The 21,700-nt window shown below is 39.1% G+C and overlaps 1 long non-coding RNA gene across 1 annotated transcript; it reads left to right on the top strand.

Annotated features, from left to right (window-relative positions):
* The first annotated feature begins 160 nt into the window (after positions 1 to 160).
* LOC115287611 lies at positions 161 to 20,904 on the top strand. Its single transcript, XR_003906564.1, has 3 exons — positions 161 to 558; positions 16,338 to 16,501; positions 20,583 to 20,904. It is a non-coding gene; the product is annotated as an uncharacterized LOC115287611 (long non-coding RNA).
* The last annotated feature ends 796 nt before the right edge of the window (positions 20,905 to 21,700 follow it).

Here is a 21,700-nt window from a genome sequence, read left to right as displayed (position 1 = left end):
GGGGCCCGCCCCTACCGCCCTACCGAAGGGTTCGCATTCTCCCGCCTTCCCTCCGCCACCCGGGCGATTGGTCTGTCAACTCTCGGCCCGCGGGGGAGGGTGCGGAGGACGGCCAAACGGCAGGTTGCGCCCCGCCCCCCCTTAAAGGAGAAGCGCTGTCAAGCTCGCCTCTCTGCTCAATGTCTGAATGAGACTTGAGCGGGAAGGTGGCGGAGTTCTTCCTTTCGTCTTTCCCACAAGGAGGGGGAACCTTGGTCCAGCTCCCTCGGCGCGATATTACCGATATTCTCCCCATCAGGTGGATCTGGAGCGGCAACTCGCGAGGCCTTAAAAGAACAGCAGGCAGCCGGTTGCTTTTCGCTGCAACCTGGAGTAAGGCCTGCGGGAACTACGCGACCCAGAGTGCAGCGGGTGCGGCTCCCGGCATGCTCGGCGGCGGAATTCCCGCCGAGCCGCCGCCGCTCGCTCCGCCGCCGCTTCAGCGCTGCCGCGAGCCCCGGCCCTCCTCCCGCCGCGGCTTACGCGCTCACGGAGTGCCGGGGAGGGCCGGTCGCCGAGGTAGGCGGAGCTCCCGAGTGCCCCCTGCGTTGTCCTTCTCTTTCAGTTCGCTCGCCTCTCACTCTCCCTCCCTCCTGGCTATAGCCTGTTTCCGCCCTTGCTCAGACGCGGGACGTGTGCCGCCGCCGAAGTTCCTTGCTGGTCTTGTCCACGTTCAGGAATCCTCTGTTTAGTTTAGGCTGCAACTGCCCCCAGAAACGTGTTTGCCCAATGGACTGCCTTTAAAAAGAAGTCTCCCCCCTCCTCCCGGTGTCAGAACGTTTAGACTTTAAACGTGGGCGAGGGCTTACAGCTGGCAGGAGGGGCGCACCATCCCCCTTTCATCTCTTTTTATCCTAAGACTGAAACCCACGGGGTCGGGAAGAAGCGAATGGAGAAGAGAAGCCTGATCTGTCATGAGGACCACGTCCTTATGTATGTGATCGCCTTTAGGGCTTCATTTTTGTGTAGTGGTAAATGAAACGCCCTGCCGAGAGCTGGTTTTAATTCCAGATGGACTCTCAAGAGTCTATGGTAACAGGTGTTTTAGGGGGAAAAATGGCTGTAAATAGAACGGATACGCGGAGGGTTTTGGTGGAATGTCTGTGGAAACAAGTCCTATTCTGAGCGGTACCTTCGAACTAAAAAGGAAATGTAAGTGGGTGTTAAACTTGGAATTCTCCTTCTACCCAGTTGGTTCGCAGGTGGTACACCTGTACGACGACCTATTTAGAGCACTTTGAAAACATCTGTTAGGAGAAGTAACCATTGATGCGCAAAGAAAATTCTAGACCCGATCTACTGGAAATGCTGCCTTTGAGACAAAAACAAGGCCCTCCAGGAAATTCGGGGTCTTGGAAATAACAGAAATCTTGCTCGGGACTCGGAGATTGCCTCGTGTTATTTATACTGTGGCATTTTGTGGTTTTGATGACTCGGATATTAAACCGACCCCAGCAGCGCAGTGTGGTGTACAGTTTGTGAGAACCGTCTAGGGATTTCGCTGTTGTCATTCTTTAAACCTTTCAGATGAAGCAGACAGGTCTTGTCAAAAGCCAGTCACTGTTAAAAATTGAATCTTACTGCTTCTTACCTGAACCCTCCTGTTTTTGCCTATTCCTGGTTTTGAATCAGCGAGTCTTTTTGGAGGTCCTAAGTAATGCAAGATGCCTTGTTATTTTCCTGTTCACGTCCGACACCTGCGGGTGTTATTCGGCCTGAGAAGTAATCTGCAGGCAGATAGGACAAGGGGTTAGAAACCAGAAGTAAGAAAGTCAGTGATGTGGGATAACTTAGGCTGTTGGGCCCAAGAACATAGAGCAAGAATGGAGGAAACAAGACTGAGTGTGGTCACGGAAGTCATTTACACATTGTTTTCAGCTTTCCTAACTTGTTGAACAGGCTGAAAGGAAGCAAAAATCCAAATGGTAATTTTTTTGAGCTTGTGTTGGCCTAAGCCTATAAAAAACACTCTCATGTGGTGTGTGTGTGTGTGTGTGTGTGTGTGAATGAATTATTTCAGACGTGCTTTTTTTCCCCCTCAATCTAAGCTGATAATCAAAGGCATATCCTGCCATACCTGTGAGAGCATACCATGTGGAGAGCGCACTAACTTGGGGGAAAAAGAAGAAATCACCGTATTCTCTACACTCAATTCTTGACCTTTGGTTATTTATGATGTCATCTCAGTAATCACTTACCTGGACTTTGGGGGGGTTTCACGTTGGGTTCCCTTACTCAGCTAAATGCAAAATCTAAAAGTCCCCCAGTCCTTTGCAATGAAGAAATTAATTGGTGATATCAGATGCTCTGATAAAGCAAAAAGGAATTTTATTTGTTCCTCAAAATATTTTCTACCATTAAGTAACCCTAAAACAGATAAGTAACCGACTGCCCCAGGTAAGTACAAGTGTCTGGGATTACCTGTAATTTTGAAATCAAAGAGGTCCCTGGTGGGAAATGTTTATGCCTCTAAACATTTGTCATATAACCTTGATTTATATTGTGAGAGGGGAGGGATATAGCCTCAAACTCTAATCGAAAGCAAATTAGCAGGGGACAGTGCCTGGGTGTCTCAGGTAAGCCTGTGACTTTGGCTCAGGTCATGATCTCATGGTTGGTGAGCTCGAGCCCTGCATCAGGCTCTGCACAGACAGTGCTGAGCCTGCTTTGGATCCTCTGTTCCCCCCTGCCCCCCAGCTTGTGTGCTCGCTCGCTCTCTCTCTCCCTCCCTCTCTTTCTCTCCCTCTCTCCATCTCCCTCTCTCCCTCTCTCCTTCTCTCAAAAATAAATAAACATTAAAAAATGCCCCCCAAAAAAACCCCAAAAGAAAAAACAAATTAGCAGATAGTTCTGAAGGATTCCTAAACATACCTCCTGAGAAAACGTCAGCTATTGCTTACGTCAGGCCAATTAAATTTGAAATGGTTTTCTTCTTCCTACTTCTTAATGTTTTTAAAACTCTGTTATGGAAAATTTGAAACATACACAAAAATTGAGGTAATAATACAATAAATCCTAATGCATTGTTCACCCAGCTTGAATATTTATCAATACATGGCCAATATTATTTCATCTGTAGCCTTCTACCCTTCCTATCTCCTGGACTGTCCATTTTATCTGTAAATACCTTAAATATGGAGGGATAAAAGAATTATTTTTAAAACATACTCACTGTAGCATCTGGGTGACTCAGTCAGTTAAGCCTGTGACTTCAGCTTAGCTCATGATCTCACGGCTCATGGGTTTGAGACCTGCGTTAGGCTCTGTGCTGACAGTGTAGAGCCTGGAGCCTGCTTCAGATTCTCCCTCTCTCTCTGCGCCTCCCTTGCTCATGCTCTGTCTCTCCTTCAAAAATAAATAAACATTAAAAATAAAAACATACCCACAATTCCATTATACCACCGAAACAATTGTCTATCATTTAATACCCAGACAATTAAAATGTCCAAGTTTCCCTATTGTCTCATTAATATCTTTTTACAGGTTTAACAGGATGCAGACAAGTTCAATACTTTGCATTTGGTTAGATTTTTTTTCTAAACCAGTAAGAGGCACTTAATTACTTATTTAATTCAGTGATGCAAATAGTGTTTTTTAAGGAGGATATTTGGATAGTTAGAAAGCACTATTAAAAGTATAAGGAAATTCAAGAAAATCACTTTAGGGCTCCTGGGTGGCTCGGTGGGTTAAGCTTCCTACCTGTGATCTCAGCTCAGGTCATGATCTCCTGTTTTCCTGAGATTGACACCCCCCCCACCCCCACCCCCACCCCTTGTCTGGCAGGCTCTGCAAGGTCAGCTGACAAGCAAGGAGCCTGCTTGGGATTCTTCCCCCCCACCCCCACCTCTCTACCCTTTAGCCACTTACGTACATGCTATCTCTCAAAATAAATAAACTTCGAAAAAATGGAAAAAAGAAAATCACTTTAGGGGTGCCTGGGTGGCTCAGTTGGTTAAGCCTTCCTCTTGATTTTGGCCCAGATCATGATCTCAGAGTTTGTGAGGTCGAGCCCCACATCAGGCTCTACGTGAACAGCACGGAGCCAGCTTGGGATTGTCTTTTTTCTCTCTCTCTCCCGTCTCCCACTCGTGTTGTTTCAAAATAAATAAGTAAATAATCACTTTTAATAAAAATCCTCATATCAAAAGGTTACCGCTGATAGCCCACTGTAGAAATGTAATTGTACCTAATGCAAATAAATCATAAATCTGAGTTCGTATTAATTTAATTTGTTCTAGAAGGTCCAGTGATGCGTTTTAAATTGTACTGAAAAAACCTAAAACTCTAAATCAATTAATTAGTACAATATGCAGCCAATAAACAACATAAAGAAAGGTCTGTTTCCATTGAGCTCAGTTTTAAAGTATTTTTAATTGCTTTATTGCATAAGTGGTACACACTAATTGTATTTAAAAAACAAAAAATAGAGCTAAAAAGAAGATCGATTAAAAATCGCTACAAATTGGACATAACTCTTCTTGGATTCTAAGTATGTAATTCCATTAGTTTTCTGCTTTATGAAAATGCTTTGGCCAGGACTAAAGGATAAAGTGAAGAAAATACCAGATTCTGGAGCTGGAACATTAGAAATCTGAGCAGTGTTGGTCTGCACATTGAGTTTATGAGGTAGACAGCACAGGTTTAAAATTGGGTGTATGCAGTCCATCCCACTATGGGTTATGACTGTGTCAGTAGACAGCAGAAGATGATCACAGCAAAAAAAAAAAAAAAAAATGAGGGGACTATGAATGACTGAAACTGTAGTAAAGAGAAAATTCAATATCATGAACTATCATTCCCATGGCCAAGAAGAGAAGCAAACACATATTATCTACTTTGGTTATCCCAGACAGAAAAAAATAACACGTACGGTATACTTTGCATATCGCTGACCAGAAAAACATTCCGTTTTCCCTAGGTGGTTACCATAGTTACATGAGCTGTTTATAACATCAAGAGGAGGAACTAGGTCACAGTATCGAAGGAGTTTGAATTATGCAATTATGCTTCCTAAAAACGGGAAAGCATTTAAAATTTAGGGAAGAGATTTATACTATATGTTCAAAATTGAAATTCTGGTCTAATTTTGCCAGTAGAACTCAAAATTATGTCCCAAATTAAATAGTTGATACTATAGGTATAAATTGTTCAAGCTATTCAAATGTTGTAATAGATTCGTAAGTGTGGTAAGAGTTGCCAAAGAGTTCCTTGAAGATGCCTCTTTATCATAGTGAGCCATCTTATCTTAAAATGTTTCTGCAGGTAATCTGTAAACCCAGCAAGAGCCCAGAATCTTGGAGTAGCCAAATCACATATAAACTGAACCTTTGATTTCTTACCTTCTTTGAAAGCTTCAGATTAAAACTTGACTCAATGCCTGTCAGAAGCTACCCTTAATTTGTCATAGAGATTTTCCTATTAATTTCATCAGCGGGTAGAGAAAAGTGGAGGGAGGGAATGTTTTGAAAGTAGTAGTGGTGAGACACCCGCCTAGCTCAGTCACTAGAGCAAGCAGTTCTTCATCTCCAGCCCCATGCTGAGCAGGGAGCCTGCTTTAAGACAGCCAAACAAAAAACTGCAAAGCTGTGGTAGCATAGACTAAACCCTATCTTTAAATTAGATGGATATATTATACATATAATTCGCATATTATATGTAACATATATTTTTACTAAGAACTTCACAAAATAATCATTTTATTCAGGAACCATGTCTCTTGTTATCAGAGTCCTGCACAGTGCTCAATAAGCAGAAGTTAGATGCAGGAAAAGAAAATTTAAAAAATGCATCTCAAGGTTGCAGGATTTCAGATGGTTATTTTTAATCTCATGATCAGTCTAGACTCATAGACTTTTTATAGCAAAAAGTAATCTTAGATCAGTGATTTCCCATCACAGGAAAAGAGAACGGCGACGACACGCAGTCTCACTGAGCAGCTGGGGAAGCCTCTGCTACTCACAGTAATTTTTCGTGACCATCATGGCTGTCGTGATGGGGACGAGGTTGACGATCCCTGGTAATGGATCATCTCTAGACCAACATTTTGTACAGATGTTGATACGGGGACCCAGAGGAGTTAATTAATTTGCCCAGGGTCACATGCAATTTATGAAATAAGTGTATACCCAGAAATTTGGAACACCTGGCCTCCATCTCCCGCTCAGGTCATGATCTCATGGTTTGTGAGTTCAAGGCCTACATCGGGCTCCCTGCTGTCAGTGCAGAGCCTGCTTTGGATTCTCTGGCCCCCTCACTTTACCTCTCCCTTGCTTACACTCTCTCTTTCAAAAATAAATAATTATTTAAAGAAAGATCATGATCTGAGCTGAAGTCGGATGCTTAATTGACTGAGCCACCAAGGTACCCCAGGATGCTCTGCTCTTTTATGAATAAAACTAATACTGTTGGCCAGGAGATTTTTGCTGATTTCTTTATGTCTTAGTTCCTTTTATTTTATTTTTTTATATAGTTTATTTATTTTTGAGACAGAGAGAGACAGAGCACGAGTGGGTGAAAGGCAGAGAGAGATGGAGACACAGAATCTGAAACCGGCTCCAAGCTCTGCGCTGTCAGCAAAGAACCTGGTGCAGGACTCCAACCCACGAACCATGAGATCATGCCCTGAGCCAAAGTCAGACACTTAAGCAACTGATCCACCCAGGTGCCCCTCTTTGTTCCTTTTAAATTATTCTAACTGATTGGTTTTTCTCTTTTTTTTTTTTTTTTTAAGAAGGATGGAATATATTTTTAACAGGTTTTTAACCCTATTAATTTAATTTTTTTTCATTGTTATTTCCATCTTTTTTTAAATTGAAGTATGCATACACTGTTATATTAGTTTCAGGTGTATAGCATAGTGGTTCCACAGAAGTATTAGGCACATTAGACAGTCCTTAACGTGAAAAGTGTAGTTACTATCTGTCACCATACAAAGTTATTATATTATTATTGACTGTCTCCCCTTTGTTGTACTTTTTATCCCTGTGACTTATTTCTAATTGATTATTTAATGAGGCTTTATTGGAGCTCTTGTTACATTAATCACTCTTGTCATGGTTAATTTAATCCAGCTTTTTGGTAACATTGATTTCTGAGGGTGACAATGTTTTAAAAATCACCTCTCCAGTTTTATTTTCATAAATCGAGGCTCTCCGGCTCTTTTTTGGGGGAGGCAGGCATTTTATTTTATTTTTTAGTGAAGTATAATTAACATAGTGTGACATTAGTTTCAGAGGTACAACACTGATTCCACAGTCCTATAGGTTACTCAGCGTTCGCCACCATAAGTGTAGTCACCATCCGCCACCCCATGTTATTACAATATTTTTGACAACGTCCTCTATGCTGTACTTTTCATGTTTGTGAATTATTTTATAACTGGAAGTTTGTACCTTTCAATCTCCTTTATTTCACTCCCCCCGCTACTGTCTGACTCCTTTATATATGGGAACCAGTATAGATCTCACTTTATACAATGTATGTGTTTCTGGAATATTGGACTTAAACCTTGTTTTCCTGTAAGTAATTTGCAATGTGCCAGTTCGATAAAATAAGAGGTACACGTTTTGAAAATATTTATTTAATACAAAAAAATCTTCTCTGATTTTCTTTCATTTCTGAGAATGGCCTCAAGTGTCTTGCTCTGCTTGAGAAAACAGCTCGTGCTCCTTCTTATCTAACTGCAGCCTAGCTGTGCTCTCGTTTGCTTGTTCGAACTGCGGCGCATTCCAGATGCTTTAGCATGATATCCTGTGGTCACAGAAATGCCATCATCAGGCAGAAAACTCTGAAGAAATGCCCCCAAGTGACAGTGGAATTGTTTTCTTCTGGTATCTGGCTTACGTAAGCACTAGAATTAGAATCATAAAAAGTCAAAGATATAAAAGATGGAGGGAAAATTTGAGTGGAAAACATTAGAGGCTAAAAAGCTTTCTGGGAGCACCTGGGTGGCTCAGCCGATTGAGCATCCAACTCTTGATTTTGGCTCAAGTCTTGATCTCACAGTTCATGAGATGGAGCCCCGCATCGAACTCTTCGCTGAGAGCGTGGAACCTGTGTGGGACTCTCTCTCTGCTCCTCCCCTGCTCACACGCTGTCTCTTTTCTCTCTCTTTCTCTCTCTCTAAATAAATAAATAAACCTAAATATATATATACATATATATATATATTTTTTTTTTTAAAGCTTTCTGTTACAGGCAAGTAGAAGAATCAAAGAAAGGAATGATTATTTAAGTCATTAATGGTGGTGGTACATTAGCATTAAATTTTAGGGACCATGATATGTAAATTGTATCTATGGAAAATAGTTGTGATTCTTTTATGTGTAATGAAAAACACAGTTGTAATATAGGGTTGGGCTAATAGTCTCTCTAACTTACTCTTTGAAAATTGGCATGTTGATTCCAAAATCATTTCAAAGGAATCTAGTGACTTCCTTATATGGTATTATCTTTAGAATATCCCTAACTTTTTATAGTAAGGTAAATATCTATGGAAAACCTATCAGCAATATTTACTGAGAATAATAGCCTCTAATTTAGGGCCTGGGGAATCTGGAGTTGGAGAGACACTTCTCACAAATACCATTTTGCACATTTAATTAAAAGTTTTGTTATTAGAATATAAAGGACACAATGTCACATAGGTTTCAGGTATACATGTAGGGCTTCAGACAAGTTTATGCATTATGCAATGCATTTAATTTTTTGATACATGTATTACTTTAATAAAATCTAAATTTTATTTTTAAACATTTATTTTAAACATAAAAGCAAAAGAAAACCCACCATTTCTGTACATTCTGGAATAATGAAATGCATATGTATACTACCTCCTAGGAAAGGAGCACGTAATTTAAATATTTAGATTCAGTTCACTTTTATGAGAATGTTTCTATCACCATGGTTAGTATCATCTGCATTTGGCATACTAGCATTCTAATTACACATACGTCATTATGTAAATTAAAACTAAGAAATACAATGGTAAATTAGAAACTTTTAAAGACTTCCCGCTTTAGAAACTAATCCAGACAGTTTTGCATCAGAAACCAATTTTTTGAAGGTTTTTTTTTAGCAGTTTAAAAGATGTTCCATATAATCTTTTTCTCATTCAGTATCACCCTCCACTTCATTTTTAAAACTTTTTCTTTTAATGTTTATTTTTGAGAGACACAGAGAGAGAGAACCTGAGCATGGGGAGGGACAGAGGGGGAGACACAGAATCAGAGGCAGGCTCCAGATTCTGAGCTGTCAGCACAAAGCCCAACACGGGGCTCAAACCCATGAACTGTGAGATCATGACCTGTGCCGAAGGCGGATGCTCAACCGACTGAGCCACCCAGACGCCCCTAGTTCTCAACTTCTTAAGAGCTTTTTAAATTTCTGTATGTCCTTTGAGTACTTTATGTTAAGGTGGGATAAATTTTTTAAATAATTTTTATGAATTGAATGTTTGAAAATTCATATTCAGGTTGATGTTATATATTAATGCCATCTGTAGCTTCATCCTATGACCTCAGAAGGGTCCTGTGAAATGTATCTACCCAAGAAGGAGTCCTTCCCTTGAGCTGTGGTCTTCTCTGTGGGGTTGGAATGTAACAGAAGCATCTAATGAAGAAGACGCTGAACATAGCAGATGAAAGGAAAAAGATTGGAAGAAGAGTCCAGATGTCATAAAGCCAAGAGAGGATACAGGAAGCAGCTCTTATTTGTTCTGTTGCATGACTCAAAGAACTCCCAGGAAATTAATTACATCCCACAGGACATAGTTTTCAATTTGGGATATAAATTATTTTTTCCCAATAAAATAGATATTAGGAGATATATAACATACAGGAAAACAATTGAGCATAGTGACCTTACAGAAGAGACATTCTTCAGAAAGTTATCTTCAAGGTATAGATTGTTGCTTTCTAGAAAAGAATTGGAGTGACAATCCTCCTCTAATGACTAATGGCTCATAGTGAGAGGGAAGGGGAAGCATGAAGGAAGCAATTAACTGGGAAATGAGGTCATAAGGAAAGAATGAAATAGATTCAGGAAACTTCTAGGAGGTATTATCACCTGACTTTAGTGACTATATTTAGTGTATGGGAGAAAAGTCATCTAGAAATTTGGCTTGGGCCATAAGCAGATCCTGGCAATACTATGTGAAATAGAAATCCAGGAGGTAAAGCAGATTCATGGGGGAAAGATATAAATTTAAATCATACCAGGATATAATTGTAGTTTTTACATCTTTGGGCTCTATCGACCTTAGGCCTCATCTTCCAAAAAGCATAAACTATTGCTTCCTATAAATAGCTTGATTGTTTGTAAAGAACAGCCAGCTATAGAAATTGGAGGCTGGGAATGTGTTGGGAAGGGCAGAGAGACTAGAGGAAATGATTTAGAGATACAGTAGTCTTAAAAATATCTTCCCATATGACTTAGCTTTGTATTATTTCTATTTGTAAGCCAGGAATTGATAAAAGGTGATATCAAGGATGTATACAGACCCCTGTGAGGAAAAATTCAATGCAGCAGATATTTGCTTATTCCTTGCATATCTCCAAGGGCACCATTATTGGCCCTTGGCCAACCCTGGGAATTTGGCCTTGGAGTGTTTTTGTGTTAATGATGATGGTTTTGTTACATACACCTGGAGCAGTAGATCACGCCATAGTGGCTTGTCACGTTGCTTTGCATAAACGTGTGCACTCGGTTTCATTGGTGTCCTGAGTATGGCTGACTGCATAGCAGAATATATGTATATTAACAAGCCCCCATAAAAACTTTGGGTCCTGAACCTCAGATGGGTTTCCAGGGGCAGAGATATTCTACAGATGCCTATAATTTCGAGAGAGAGGGAGAGAGAGAGAATTCTTGTATAGTTTCAGACAAAGGACCTTGGAAGTTTATGCTGAACCTCTCTGGACTTCACCAACAGATCTTCTTCCTGTTGTGTTTGATCTCTGTCATTTGCTGTAATAAATTTTAGTCATTTATATAACATGCTCTTGAGTCATGTGAGTCCTTCTGGGAGTGCAAATACACAAAGTGCTGAGGAAATTTAAAACCCAATTTGTCCATCCAAGTCTTGGTAGGATTTACTGAAAAAACAAAAATTAACAGATGAAAGTTTGTATCTGTATGTGTGGATTTAAACTAAATCAAGTCTTTGGCTCGTGTCCAGGAGGTATTTATAGTCTCTATAGGGATATAGGACACAGAGTGTTGGTATAAATATAAATAAAGCAAATTAAAGATAAATGTAGAAGGAAGGCAAATTAAAACACTAACATTGGTAGAGTCAGTCAAGATTTATGGAAGATGATGCCTAGTTAAGAAGAAATATCAGACCAGTTTGTCAAATAGTAGCTTTTGTCTTTCCCCCCATGTATACTTCAGTAGTATATAAAAAATGTAAAATAAACTTTTCTGGGTTTTATCTGGTAAGTACTGAGTCCAACTCAGGTCTGACTGAACTTTTTGTGTGGAATCAAAATTTGTACTAAATTAAGATATTTTATGTAGCAGTTGTTTGAGTTCTGCCTCATATACTACCTTGGTAAAATCAGGAGTGTCTTGAATGGCCTATGTCCGAGTTCACGTTCCCACTCTGCTCCTGTGGATAAGGTCCCCTAATCAAATAACCCTCCTTTGTCTTAGAAACCAGATAATCCCTACAAGCTTGTGGAATTATTCAAGCAAGCCAATCACATCCTTGCATGGGACCTAGGGGCTACCTCATCCTTTTGATCTTACAAAACCTGTCTCCCCCAGTGCCTGGTTATTCACTCCCGAGTGTAACTTCCACCTGGCCCTCCAGTGGGTTTGGTATCCTCCAATCAGGCTGTGAGTATATGTGACTAGAAAGTTACTGTTGATCTTATCTGGCCAGTGCTGGGTGTCATGTGTTAGGTGATTCCCATAAACATAGGGTGTGGGTTCTTCCCTTCCCTTACCAATGAGATGAAAAGGAGCCCATTAAAACAGACCATATTGGAAACTGCGGGAGAGAGTTTCCAGAAAGGAGAGAGCCAGAGAGAGGAGACTTAAAGTTTCTGCAGAAACTTCCCAAATCTCTAGCTAACAACTAGACTACACATGTACAGGGTGGACTCCAAGCAGCCCAGATATGGCTAAAAGAACTGCACTGAGTTAGAGTTTGATTTTAAGCAAAGTTAACTGCCTGCTGAAACAAACAAATTACTGGTCTTTAGAGAACTATAACAGAACCAAACATCTCTAAAGTACATCATTCACTATGTCCAGTATAGTATATAAAATTATGAGATATAATAAGGAATAAGAAAACGTGACCCAAAAGTCAATCCATGGAGATCAGCTCCAAAATGAACTAGATGTTGGAATTAGAGACAGGGATTTTAAAACAACTATTAGTATACTCTGAAAACTATAGAACACATATGAATGAAATTGAAGAGGACATAAAGAAATTGAAAAGCATTCCGTGCTCATGGATTGGAAGAACAAACATTGTTACAGTGTCTATACCACCCAAAACAAACTACACATTTTAAAGCAATCTCCATCAAAATGCCACCAGTGTTTTTCACAGAACTAGAACAAATAATCCTAAAATGTGTATGGCAAAAGACACCAAATAGCCAAAGCAATCCCCAGACAAAGGAAAACAAAACTGGAGAGCCATCACGATTCCATATTTCAAGCTATATTTTATAAGGTCATAGTCACCAAGACAGTACAGTACTGGCACAAAAGCAGACACATAGATCAATGGAAGAGAATAGAAAACACAAAAATGGACCCACAGCTATATATGGTCAATTAATGTTTGACAAAGCAGGAAAGAGTATCCAATGGAAAAAAAGACAATGTCTTCAACAAATGGCGATGGGAAAACTGAATAGCAACACGCAAAAGAATGAAACTGGACCACTTTGTTACACCACATACAAAAGTAAATTCAAAATGGATGAAAGACCTAAATGTGAGGCAGGAAACCATCAAAACCCTAAAGGAGAATGCAGGCAGCAACCTCTTTGACCTCAGCTGCAGCAAGTTCTTACTAGACATGTCACCAGAGGCAAGGGAAACAAAAGCAAAAATGAGCTACTGGGAACTATTGGGACTTCAGCAAAAGAAAAAGCTTCTGCACAGGGAAGGAAACAACAAAACTAAAAGGCAGCCTGTGGAATGGGAGAAGATATTTGCAAATTACATATCAGATTAAGGGTTAGTATCCAAAATCTATAAAGAATTTAGCAAACTCACCATCCCCCTCCAAAATAATCCAGTTAAGAAATGAGCAGGAAACATGAATAGACATTTTCTCAAAGAAGACATCTAGATGGCTTATACATGAATGTATGCTCAACATCACTCGTCATCAGGGAAATATAAATCAAAACCACGATGAGATACCACCTCATACCTGTCTGTATGGGTAAAATTAACAACATAAGAAGAAAGAGGTGTTGGTGAGAATGCAGAGACAGGGGGACCCTCTTTCACTGTTGATGAGAACACAAACTGGTGCAGCCATGGGAAAATAGTATGGAGGTGCCTCAAAAAGTTAAAAATAGAACTACCCCATGACCCAGCAATGCACTATTAGGTGTTTGCCCAAAGGATACAAAACTACAGATTCAAAGGGATATATGCACCCCAATGTATATAAGCAGCAGTATCAATGGAAAGAGGCTAAATGTCCATTAACTGATGAGTGGTTAAAGAAAATGTGGTGTATATATATATATACTATTACTCAACCATCAAAAAGCATAAAACCTTACCAGATGCAATCACGTAGACAGAGCTAGAGTGTATTATGCTAAGTGAAATAACTCAGTCAGAGAAAGGCAAATATCATATGATTTTACTCATATGTGGAACTTAAGAAACAAAACAGATAAACATATGCAGGTGGGATGGGTTGGGGAGGGGAGAGAATCAAACCATGAAAGACTCTTAAAGATAGAGATCAAACTGAGGGTTGTTGGAGGGATGTGGGTGGGAGATGGGCTAGATAAGTGATAGGTATCAAGGTGGTCACTTGTTATGATGAGCACTGGGTATTGTATGTAAGTGATGAATCACTGAATTATACTCCTGAAACCAATATGGCACTGTATGTTAACTAACTAGAATTTAAGTAAAAGTTTGAAAGAAGAAAAAAATGAAATAGCTGTTAGAACTATGCTCAACGAGTTAAGATAAAACATACTCAAAATGAATGAAAAAGTAGGAAATCTCAGAAGAGGAAATAAATTTAAAAAAACCCAAAAGGTAATTCTAGAATTGAAAAAGTATATCTGAAATAAAAACTGCACTCAATAACCTTAGGATCAGAGTGGAGCTAATAATAAAGATCTGTGAACTTGAAGGGAAATCAATAGAAATAATCAATCTGAAGATCAGAGAGGAAAACAATACTGTAAGATAACAAATAATAACTCAGGGACCTATAAGATAATACCACAAGATCTAACATGTAGAGTTCCAGAAGGAAATGAGAGGGAAAATGAGTCGTGAAACTTTTTTGAAGAAACATGGCTGAAATTTCCCCAAGTTTGGTGAAAGACATAAAATCAGATTCAAGAAGCTCCCTGAAGCACAAGCAGGCTATAATGAAAATCACATCAAGTACAGCAAAGTCAAATTGCTGAAAACCAAAAGCAAGAAAAAACCTGAAAATAGCCAGAGAAAATATTACATGAGGGGAACAGAAATCTGAACCACTACTGACTTCTCATCAGAATCAAGATAAATGGTATCTTTAAAGTGCTAAAAGAAAAAGTCAACCCAGAATTCTCTCTCTGAAAATATTCTTCAAGATGAAATGAAATGCAATGAAAGTATCCTTCAAGAATGAGGACAAATTAAAGATGTTTTATTTAAAAGAAAACCAAGAGAATTTGTCACCAGCAGACCTGTACTACAAAGAATGTTAAATGAAGTTATTTAGACAGGAAGAAAATAATACTAGATGGAAACCCAAATCTTCAGGAAGGAATAAAAAGCACCAGAAAAATAAATACAAAAGGCTTTTTTTGGTCATAATTTCTTTTATAACCATATAATGGAGTTTATATATCTATCTATCTACATATAGATAGATAGATAGATAGATAGATAGATAGATAGATAGATAGATGTGTTACACAGAACAACTAAAGTTGTAGATGGGGTTGAATGTTCTTGTATTTTATGTGAAAGAGGTACAATATTAACTTTAAAAACGCTGAAAATTTAAGGATGTGTAAGACAACCATTGAAAAAAAGAACCTTCAGACGTTTTGCTAAAATTAATAAATTAAAATGGAATTCTAAAAACTATTCAACTAACACCTAAGAAATCAAGAAAGGAATAACATGGAAGCAAAAACAAACAAACAAACAAAAAAACCAAAAACCCCAGATGGAATAGATGAAACAAATAATCATAGTTTTAATTTCATTCATATCAATAATTACTTTAAATGTAAATAGGCTAAACACTCTAAAGGCAAGGATTGTCAGGATGCATTAAAAAGTAAGAATCAATTCTATGCTGGTGTGCCTGTGTTAGCTAAGATCGTTAAGCATCCAACTGTTGATGTCAGTCAGGTCTTGATCTCAGGGTCATGAGTTCAAGCCCCATATTGGGTGTAGAGATTAAGAAAAAAATAAATAAACTTAAAAAAATAAAATAAAATCCTGTCCAAGACGAACAATGGAGCTCCCAAAAGAAAAGTCCCTGTGGAGTGGACCATGGAAGACCCTATGAATGCTAGAAATGTCAACAGAAGAAAAATACACTGCCTGAGTTGTGGGAAATACAGTCATATATTCCTAGTAGTGGTCGTGAAAGGATAAAATCACCTGAAAGAAACAGTTTTTGGTTTTTGTTGGGTTCTGTTTGTTTGTCTGTTGTTTGAGAGAGAGAGAGAGAGAGAGAGAGAGAGAGAGAGAGAGAGAGAGAGAGAATGCTCACAGAGGGAGAGGGACAGAAGGATGGAGAGAGAATCTCAAGCCCCAAGAAAGAAACAGTTTTAAACTCTTGCCAGGTTCAGGGAATGAGAAGTCATCTGATGTAGTTATCAGGTTTAAATCTCTATGGCCAAACATATGTCTATAGTCCTGTTCAAAATCAAATGTTCTTTAATAGTCATATCAAGGTCTTTTATGGTAATGTGCAGTTACCCTCAAGGTCTGAGCTAGGATTCTCTTCCATACTTTAAGATACAGAATTCTGAGGCTTCAGTTGAGGGTTTTTGGATTGGTTTGGTTTGGTTTGGCTCAAGTCCATCTAAATCTACTACTGAAGGGGTATTTACTCTCTTTTGCAGGCCTTCTCCATGAGAGTCAGAGGAGGCCCTCTCCCACTGGATGAAGCACAAATCTCCGGCTCTTTAACTAACATACAGAAATTTTCGTCTTGCCACCTACAGATCTGAAACCTGAAGTGATTCGATCGCCTTTTCATCAATAACAAAGAATGCCCTCGCTACAGGTATTTCCCATGTATATAGTTTCTGGATGATCTTTGTTGTGGCAGTGGTGGTTTTTCTTAAGAAGGGAGACATTCTAAAAATGATGGTGGGGCACCTGGGTGGCTCAGCTGGTTGAGCATCTGACTCGTGATTTCAGCAGAGGTCATGGTACTAGGTTCATGGGATGGAGCCTGGTGTTCAGCTTTGTGCTGGACATGGAGCTTGCTAAAGATTCTCTCTCTCTCCCTCCCTGTCCGCCACCCTTCCTCCGCTCATTCTGTCTCTGTCTCTCTCTCAAAAAAAAGAAAAAAGACATTGGTTAAGGGTAGAAATTTTAAAAACAAGCAGCACTGAAAGAAAGTTGAAATCCTATGTTTACAATCTACCACTCAAAGTTACATACTTTTAATACTGTTTCCCTCATCCTTCCAGTTTTTTTAATCTATGAATCTATGTATTTGTTTAATATATAATTGACTTTATAATGTATATGTTTTTTGCATTATTTCTAATGGCTAAGTAATATTTCATTCTGTAAAACTACTATAATTGCTTTATAATTTTTGCTCATTCAGGTTGTTTTTAGTTTTTCCGTCTCGTAAGTTGAGATGATACTCTATGTGTTTAATTATTTTTATGCATTTTGAGTTATTTTCTTAATGGAGACTGCTTTAAGCAGAATTACTGGGTAAAAGAGTTGCCATATATTGATTATCAGGCAGATACTTTCCCTTCGTTTCTCTCTTCCTTCTTCTGAGTCATTCAGTGATATCCACATTGGTAGGTGGTTCCCTTCTGTGCTTTGGGATCTTGAATTTTTCTCAAATTCCTCTTTTAGTTACAAAGTCTTTTGCACATGACTGTCAGGTAATACACTGGGACATCTAGGTATTTTAATGGCAGCCCCAGCTAGAAAAAGAAAGAGAAGCTCATGATTCACATTCTGTCCATCCTTCTCCCTAACCTCTTATCTCTTCCCAACAATCTCTATTTTAGCAACAGCGATACACATCAAAATTTAGAGAAACTAAGTGTTACCAAAACTCTACTACTTTGTGCTACCTATTTTTCATATTTCATCTTATTTAACCCTTGCAACAATTGCATTAGGTTGGTCTTATCATCTTTGTTTTATAGATGAAGAAATTGAGGTACAGAGTTTAGATAACTTGCCCAAGGTCATGCATTAAATAGTAGATTCAAGATGTCAGTCCAGAATAGTCTAACTTCAAAGTTCTCTCTACTCTACCCCCCTGTTCATTCCTGGTCAGAGGAAAAACTGTGAACAAATACCTAGTGGATGAAGTTCTTAAATAATTATGCAGGGGAGGAGAAACTTTCCTCTACACTATTAGGTTCATGTCTTGAGCCTGAGAATTAGACTGAAAAAGATTCACAAGTGAAAAGGTATATAAACTTTATTTGATGTCAATATTTCAGTTCTTTCATGTGCATGGTGGCCTTCATATAAAGTGAAGATCCAAAGAAGTAGTTAATTTCAAGGGGGGTTATCTACCATCCTAACCAAGGTAATGAATTGTGGAAAAGTGACAAAACAAAGTAAAAAGCATTTCAAAAATTGTGGGAAAGTAAATATATAGGGGGAAATACTGGAAGATAGGGTTATTTAGTGTGGTTTTGAATTTTTTTAATGTTTATTTATTTTTGAGAAAGAGAGAGAAACAGACCACAAGCAAGGGAGGAACGGAGAGAGAGAAAGAGAGACAGAGAATCAAAAGCAGGCTCCAGGCTCTGAGCTGTCAGTACAGAGCCCAACACAGGGCTTGAACTCACAAACCATGAGAACCATGAGCTCATGACCTGAGCTGAAGTCAGACACTTAACTCACTGAGCCACCCAGGCACCCCTAGTATGGTTTTGTTTATGCCGACTCATCTCAGTGCTGTCTACATCTCCTGTGATAAAGATTTCTCCCTTTCTGGTACAAGAGAAGAAGACACCTTCATAAAGGAAAATTTATGCCTTGTTTTTAGGCAGAAAGTCTCCATTGCTATCAGTTCACAATAACCCTGATCCCAAAGGGGCATATTTTGGGGTGGCATATTCTGATCCTTTTCAATTTACCACTGCAATTTAACGTGATTATATACGTAATTAAAAATCCAGCTTTCCTTTAGTCTTTATTTTCCTCTGTTACATTTTTCTCATGTTTAGGCCACTTATTCTTTCAGGTTTTCCTTTTGCCTGGGCTACATCACTGCAACACTGAAATTTTAATTAGGTAGCATAAAATGATTTTCTAATAAATTAATTAATAAAAAGCATTGCTGATTTGGGTACAGTTTTTAAATTAAGGAAATCGAGTCAAATTGCATTCATTTCTGCTGTAACAATAAACAGTCTGATACAAAAGAATGTCTGAACATTACCAAAACAGATAATATGTTCTTATTCATATTGTAAATTGCTCAGGCCAATGTCATCCTGATTACCAAGATTGTTGTTCTGGAAACCAATCAAGTAAACAAAATTTCCAAAGCCCATGAAGACTAATGATGCTCACAAGTGAGACCCATATACGATCATGTCTAAACTTGTGGAGAAAATGTCTATCATTCAAAGCGGAACATTAAAAGGAGGGAATGCTGGATTATGGTACATTTATCTGGTCAGTGCCTGAAAAATTTTGCTGAAGGGAATACTAAAAGACATAAATGTTAAATGGCAAAACCATCTAGCAAATGAGTCCTAAAGTTAGAAATGGGGTTTTTAGGCAGCCTGGGATGTCCTCCAGCAGAATTATCTCCAGCAATGAATAGAAATTCATGTTTTCGGGCACTGGGGTGGCTCAGTGGATTGAGCATCTGACTGTTGATTTCAGTTCAGGTCATGATGTCACAGTGTGTGGGATCGAGCCCTACATCAGGCTCTGTACTAACAGTGTGGAGCCTGCTTGGGCTTCTCTCTCTCCCTCTCTCTCTGCCCCTCCCCTGCACAGGTGTGCACTCTCTCTCTCAAAATAAATAAATAAATAAGCATAAAAAAAAAACCAAAAAAGAAATGCATATTTCTAGATCTCCACCCAGTCCTACTAGACCAGAAATCTACAATAGCAGGGCCCTGGAATCTGCTTTTTAACAGAGCTCTTCATGATTCTTCTACTCACGGAAGTAGAGAACCATGGACGTCGTGTCCAGGTCCCTGCTCGGTGCCGGTCACCTGAATAAGCACAGTCACCTTGTAGCCCAACATTTTAAATTTTTGTTTGTGACTGAATGGTGGCAAGTATTTTCCTTCCGGGTCAGCATTCTTGAAATAACCAGACATTTATAAATCCTTTTAAAATACTCAATTTAAAGTTGTTTTATGAAGGAATGCTTTCCATCAAATTATCTATGACAAACTTACAGACGTGTATCTGATATCACCATAAACAAAGTCAGCTAAAAATATCTTCCTATTAAAATATCAAGAAATTGGGGCGCCTGGGTGGCTCAGTCAGTTAAGCGGCCGGCTTCGGCTCAGGTCATGAGCTCACAGTTCGTGGGTTTGAGCCCCGCGTCGGGCTCTGTGCTGACAGCTAGCTCAGAGCCTGGAGCCTGCTTCCGATTCTGTGTCTCCCTCTCTCTCTGACCCTCCCCTGCTCGCGCTGTCTCTCTCTGTCTCTCAAAAATAAATAAAAGACATAAAAAAAAATATCAAGAAATCAAAACCCTCTCCTTACGTTTTAGGGAAACACTTGAAATATTTATAGGCAAAATTATTTGCTTCATAATGATATAGGGAGTAGAGAAGTAGATGAAATTATAGACAAAATATGATTGGCAGTGAGCTGGTAGTTGTCAAGATGAGTGATGATTATCTGGGAGTTTATTGTATTATTTTGTTTACTTGTATGTATGTGTGATAAATTCCATAATAAAAAATTGAAAGAAAAAAAAGCTGCCCACCCTGATGCTCTCCAATGGGTTTGTTGCTGAATATTCTCCTGGTTTTGCTAGTGAGAACTTTAGATATAGAACTAAGTATATACTAACTGTACATTAATTGTAATTGTAAAGCTCAGTTAAGTCTAACTTAAGAGACCCAGGGAAGGTTTACTGTTGATAAGACTATTTTTTAATTAATAATTTCCTACAGTGTTCATTAGTGGTTGGTTGGATAAACAAGATGTGGTACGCACGCGCAAAGGAGTGTGGTTCCGTCTTAAAGAGGATGGAAAGTCGGACGCGTCCTCCATGATGGATAAACCCGGAAGACATTACGCTAAGTGAGACAAGCCAGTCATAAAAGGACACACTTTATGATCCCATTTATTTGTGCTGTCTGGAGTGGTCAAACTTGTAGAGATGGAAAGTAACGTGGTGGCTGCCAGGGATAGGGGTGACAAAGTTCTGGAGATAAACGGCAGTGAACGCTGCACAAAATGTGAATGTACTTAACGCCTCTGAATCGTACACTTCGAAATGGTAAATCTCATGTTATATGTATTTTAGCACAATGATAAAATTGTTAAGTGCTTACTATGTACCAGCTGTTGTTGAACAAGGCAGTAGGTGACTGGCCTCATGAAGCTTCCATTCCAGCGAAGGAAACAGACAATGACTACGTGACAGATAAATAACTTGAGATAATTAAGAAGGAAATAAAGAGGGTGATTTTGTGATTGGGAATAACTGGGAGTAGGAAATAGTCACTCTGGTTAGTGATATTTGAGATAAGACCTAGAGAATGAGAATGAACCTTTATTTTTTTTCAATAGTTTATTGTCAAATTGGTTTCCATATAACACCCAGTGCTCTTCCCCACAAGTGCCCCTCCACCATGACCATCACCCCTTTCCCCCCTCTCCCTCCCCCTTCAGCCCTCGGTTCATTTTCAGTATTCAATAGTCTGTCATGATTTGTGTCCCTCTCTCCCCAAATCCCTTTCCCCTTCCCCTCCCCATGGTCCTCTGTTAGGTTTCTTCTTCCTGTTAGACCTATGAATGCAAACATATGGTATCTGTCCTTCTCTGCCTGACTTATTTCGCTTAACATGACACCCTCAAGTTCCATCCACTTTGCTACAAATAGGAGCACATGTACCCCAATGTTCATAGCAGCAATGTCAACAATAGCCAAATCATGGAAAGAGCCTAAATGTCCATCACCTGATGAATGGATCAGGAAGATGTGGTGTATATATACAATGGAGTACTATATGACAATGAGGAAGGATGAGAATGAACCTTTAAAGGCATTTTAAGAAAAGGGTGC

This window comes from Suricata suricatta, chromosome 1 (assembly GCF_006229205.1).
Source record: "Suricata suricatta isolate VVHF042 chromosome 1, meerkat_22Aug2017_6uvM2_HiC, whole genome shotgun sequence".
Taxonomy (NCBI): Eukaryota; Metazoa; Chordata; class Mammalia; order Carnivora; family Herpestidae; genus Suricata; species Suricata suricatta.
This window is presented reverse-complemented; position numbering and strand designations above follow the sequence as displayed.